A 6,000-nucleotide genomic window follows, 5' to 3' on the forward strand; every position below is an offset into this window, starting at 1 on the left:
TTAGTTAGTGTTTTAGGTGTTTTTTGCGTCATTCATAGTCGTGTCGTATTTGTGTCCGTTTCGTGTTTTGTCAAGTGTTTTGCAGGTACATCATCTCTCACGTGGCTGAAGTCGACTACCGAGTAGCCTCACAGGTACGTTTAACGTTAAAAACGAAGAAATAAGGGGCCGGGGTAAAATGGGAATTAATAAATCTAAATTCTGCTGCAAACTGCTGTTGCTGTTAAAACAAAATTGTTGTAATTAACTGTCCAGGTGGCCCGCGTACCTGTTCTCCCTTAGTTAAAGCGGCCCGCTTGGACCTAAAAGGTTTTGAAAAAACATCAAGCCCTCGCGGCCCGCTTTCACTTGGCATTGTAACTCACGCAGGCCGCGTGAAGTGTGTAAGTCGGCAGCAGCATGAAAACCCCCAAATGTAACACAGTGAAACCCTTATCATTTTCACCTCCCCCTTGACCGGCGATTTCCCTTAAACCCCCCCATTCTCCACCGTCTTTCACCACCCCCATTCACACTCCACCACCACCATTCACCCCGCTGGCCACCACGATTCATCCTCACAAGCATCCGGTCACCATCTTCACCGAACACCACCTACCACCACCGTTTACCATACCTCCGATCACCATCCCTTTCAACCACCGTCTACCCCACCACTGTCATTCCACCACCCCTCATCGCCGTTGACTACTGTGTAACCAGCCCAACCAGCGGCCACCACCTTCATCCGCAGCTCACCACCATCACTGCCACCTCCGGCCACTGTATCTCACTATTGTCAGTCCCGTTCGGTCGCGTATCAGGTATGTCCCTGCATTTTACTTTTGCTGTCGTGTGTCAAAGTCGAGTCTATGTCGGGTCATTGAGTCCAGTTTAGTCGGGTCTTGGTGTTGAGTCCGCAAGTTCGGTTTGTGCGTTGATGCAGTTAGTGGTTTAGTCGAGTTGAGTATAGGTCAGTTTTTGTGTAGAGTTTAGTGGGTCAGGTTTTTTCAGTTTTGTTTGGTCCGTTATTTGCGTTTGCAGCTGTGCTTTCGAGTCTGTTGAGTGTCAAGTTCTGTTGGGTCTGTTTCGCCAGTAATTAGTGATTGATTGTTTTGAGCGATGTGAGGTCGGGATTGTGATAGAGAAATAAAGGGGGAGATTTTGAACGCGAATTAAATTTTTGGGTGTTTTATTTAGAATGAGATATTGCGAAAATGTGTTTTGGGCATTGTTGAAAACAAGTGTGGGGATGCGGTTGCGCGATTTTTGACATAAAGTACATTTTTCACATAAACGCGCGTCGTTATCCGTTGCTTCCACGCTTTGGTATGTGACGATTTTCTCGGCACTTGGGATTGCTCGAGGGCGAGCAAAGTGCCGGGAGGGGGTAAAAGTGTACATTTTGTGTAAATTGCGTCTAGTTGGTCGTAGTGTCATCTTTTGCGTCAAAAGTCTTGTCTTTGCGTCATCTAGGGTCGTTTAGTGTGTTTTGTGTCGTTTCGGGTCATAGTGAGTCTTGTGAGTGTCGTTTGGCGCATATTATCGCATCGCTTGATTATTCAACCGCTTCGCTCGTACTCAATCTCCATTCGGGCGAAGTTCGGTTTGTTTTCAAGTTGTTTTGCGATTCGTCATTTGTATCGGACAACGGCCGCGAACGAAATGCTATATGGTCGTCGTCCGATTGTATATTATTTTATTATTATTTTATGATTAAAAAAATCAAAAAAATTCTTAAAAATTCCAAAAAAATCAAAAAATTCAAAAATACCAAAAATAGCTTGTGTTTACTAACTGTTCACCTGTTTTGCATGTTTATTGATTTATTTTTTACAGGATGTCAGGTGAGGGGTCGTCTTCAGGGGTGAAGCGCAAGAGGCGCGATACTAGGGCCCAGGCGGCAGTTCAGGAGCAGTCGGGTGCTCCGGTACTTAGGGAAATCACGTATAGGGACGACGGGACTCCCCACGGTCAGGGTAATAGGTTGGGGGATAGCCCGTTACTACGGTTTACATTCAGATCGGCTGAGTATTTGAAGTATGATCCAATTAAGAAGCTGAATCTGTTAGAGTTTCGAAGGATTGACTGGGATCTGGTGAGGCAGCTAGGGCAGGTTGAAAGGTTGGAACAGCTGTTGGGTTCGAAGTTTAGGATGGCGGTAGAATGTGACGCGCCACAGTATTACCAGCTCACCTTGGAGTTTCATTCCACGTTCTATTATAGACATCCAGGGGGTTTTGATGAGCCGGATGTGGTTTCGTTTTCACTGGGTAAGAGGATTTTCAATATGACACTGCCGCAATTTGCTGAGGCAACTGGATTTTATTCGTGTCAGGAGGTGGAGTCGGATGAGTTCAGGAGTTTGTTGAGGTATGTAGCGAAGGAGGAAAAGGAGTTTTGTGTGATGGCGGGAGATTTACAGAGGTTTTGGGCGACTATTGCTACCACACCATATTCAGGCAATATGGTAGCATCTGATATTCGAGATCCGCTTTATTGGTTTGTACACAAGATATTAGCGGCGATCTTGATTGGTAGGTACGAGGGGGATAAAGTGAACCAGCATAGCCTGTTCTGTCTGATGTGTATGGTTGAGAGGAGGCCAGCGAATCTGGCGAGTATTTTGGCGTGGTCGTTAGCAAGGCCGAAGAAGTGAGGTAAAAACGCGAGGTTATATGGTGGGCCATACATTACGATGTTAGCGGCCAATTTAGGTGTGTTTGCTGATTTTCCGCCTGATCTGATGCGTGTAGGACCAGCTCCATCACTCATGGAGCTGAAGAGTTTACAGTTGGCAAGGATAGTGACAGTGGCTACGCCACCGGCATGGGAGGCCGTGACTGAGGGGCAGCAGGTGCCACCTCCACTAGATTCAGCCGCCGCAGAGGCGATGCAGGGTGCGATCCCACAGCGTATTCGGGCGCCACTGCAGAGGCATCAGTTACCTGCACGTGAGCGCCCTGTCAGGCAGCCGCGGCCATAGCTGTTGACATTGGAGGGTTTGTATGATAGAGTGGAGCAGGTGAGGCAGGAGATGCGTGAGGGTTTCCGGGTTATTTATGATCACTTCCACATGCAGCCACCACTATTGTGGCAGCCGCAGCAGGGTGGAGCAGGAGGAGCGTGAGGATGTGCAGCAGTGCTATGGAGCATTTATATCTTTTGTTTTATTTTATGCTGTTTTTGATCCTCATAGTTGGTTTGTACTGATATGATATATTGGTTGTTAGGGTTGTGGGTTGGTTGATACTTGGTTGTTGATACTTTGATGGTATATATTATTTTGGTTTGGTATGTTTTGAGTGTTAGGTTGATTTTGGTGCCGCTTCCGTTCGCGTGTCCGAGTTAGTACAGTTTGCTGAGCGCGTTTTGGAGTGGAGGGCATGTGTGGCATCGACTGGCATACAGACAGTCTCACATATGATTCAGCTAAGTCGTTCCACTTGTACACTTGTATATTTATTTATTTATTTTGTTTTTAGGTTTTAGGAGTCATGTTTTCATCCTTGCATTAGGGACAATGCAATATTCAAGTGTGGGGATGGGAACTAGTATGTAGTGTGTCTAGTTAGCAGTGTCTTGAAAAAGCCGAAAAATACAAAAAAAAAAAAAAAAAAAATCAGAAAATCCAAAAAAATTAAAAATTTTTTGAAAATGTCCTTTGAAAATAGAAGTTTTTGCAAAATAAAAACGAAAAATGATAGAAAAGTCGGGTTTTTGCTCGGGTGCAAATAATAATAATATGAGATAAAATAATTGAGCTTGTGTCTAGTTTGGGATGTGCGGGTAGGCTCGTTTCGGTTTTGAGTTCCTTTGATCTTAATATACCTAATGTCGGTCTACTAGTGGGTTCTCATCTAGGGAAAGTGGGGAAATTGAAACCGCCAAAAATAACATAAGGGGCACCGTTATAAGTTAAAACCGTTAGAGTTTGTGATCATTTGAAAAAAAATAAATAAATAAAAGTGAGCTAGAAACTGAATGAAAGTAGCCACTTCTATGTAGTCTGGGTTGGGGATAGCGACTCTACAACCGGATTACCGCTAGGGTGTGTGAAATCGACCGTGCGAAGCAATGAAAAGAAAAAAATAATAAAAAGTACCGAAGCTAAGTAGTCTGTGGTTGGGGATCGCGACTCTACAGCCGGACTGCCTCCTGTTTTGGGAAAGCACCGTCTAGACTCACGAGCGAAAAAAAAAGAAAAAAAAAGAGAAAAATTGTTTGACTGTAAACTCTCTTGGTTTTGATATAAAGCGGTTGGGAATTGGTCTTTGATCGTTCTCTTTGTCCTATAAGTTTGAGGTGGGATTAGATGTACTTGCGATTTCTAGTGTGAGACCCAAGGTGGATTGACCCATATTTGAACTTAAATTGCATGATAAGGGCTCGGAACCGAGTTTGGGTTTAAGAGGATCGAAATATTCGCAATCGTAACTAACACATGTCTCGATTTTAATGAATGAACATATGCTTTTGGCCCGAACGACTATCTTGATTATGATTCTGTTTGCATAATTCTTTTTCGAGGACGAAAAAAAAAAGATAAGTGTGGGGATATTTGATGTATTGTAAAATACATCGGTATTCGCGTCGGTTTTAGTCGTTAGTTAGTTAGTTTTAGTGTCGGTTTAGTTTAGAATGTATATACTTTTGATCTATTTATGTTTCAGGCACATGGAGCTGAGAAGGGCGAAAAACGAGTAAAATATGAAGAAGGGAAGTATTGGAACGGAAACCGAGGAGTCGGGAGCTGAAACAAAGCGAAAAATGCAGTTCTGGAGCTTCCAGGCGGCCCGCTTAGACTTATAAACATATCCAGGTGCCCCGCATCAACTTAACAAAGAGAATCTGAATTATTTAAGTTCACGGCGGCCCGTTTTCAAATTTAGCAATGGCTGGTACGGTTGCTTAAAAACTAAAGTTGCCAGAAGAACTCTATGCCATACACAACACATTTTATGTGTCGGACCTCAATAAAAAGTCCAACCAACGAAACCGTTATCATCCCAGTGAATGAAATTCACGTAGACGACGAACTCCAGTTTACCAGAGAACCTGTTGAGGTTATGGACTGCAAAGTCCACACGACAAGGAGAAGTCGTATTAAACTAGTAAAGATCCGCTGGAACTACGTCACGGAACCAAGTATACATGGAACGTGAAGATCAAATCAAGACAAAGTATACCCACCTGTTTGAAAAGACTCCTGCAAAGGATAACTCAACGTGAATTTCGGGACACAATTCTTTTTAACACGGGGGAATGTGACAAATGGCAAATAACCGGTGATTCCGTACAAACTAATCACTATTTTATGTACATAATCTCATGCATTTAGCTTAATTTAATTACGTGACTGTGTCGTAAAACAAATAACTGTGTTAGGACAAGAAAACAATGCTAAAACATATGTTGGTTTTTGTCGTATTGCGAAACCAATCAAAAAATGTCCTAAAAGTGTTGGTAGAAAGTGTTGCACACACTATTCACGGTCACACTATTCATGCCAGCAAAACCGTGAAAACAGAACAAAACAATGAAAAACGACACATGGATAACATAACCGAGTCCATTTACATAAGAAAACACTAATGAGAAAACATATCTTGCAAAAATCTAGGACTTTCCGGTACAACGCCCTAAATACTAAAACGTCCGTTTCGCTAAAAATATGACATTTTTAACTCGTCCGAAACTATAATTAATCATTTCTGGAACTTCGGAATGATGATAATTGATGACATATATGCTAAAACACTTTGGAAATATCATTGTAGTGTCCAAAATAACAAGCTTCCGGTACTATTGATGTAAAATACATCGGTATTCGCGTCGGTTTTAGTCGTTAGTTAGTTAGTTTTAGTGTCGGTTTAGTTTAGAATGTATATACTTTTGATCTATTTATGTTTTCAGGCACGTGGAGCTGAAAAGGGCGAAAAACGAGTAAAATATGAAGAAGGGAAGTATTGGAACGGAAACCGAGGAGTCGGGAGCTGAAACAAAGCGAAAAATGCAGTT

This window comes from Helianthus annuus, chromosome 1, assembly GCF_002127325.2.
Source record: "Helianthus annuus cultivar XRQ/B chromosome 1, HanXRQr2.0-SUNRISE, whole genome shotgun sequence".
In the NCBI taxonomy this organism is placed as follows: Eukaryota; Viridiplantae; Streptophyta; class Magnoliopsida; order Asterales; family Asteraceae; genus Helianthus; species Helianthus annuus.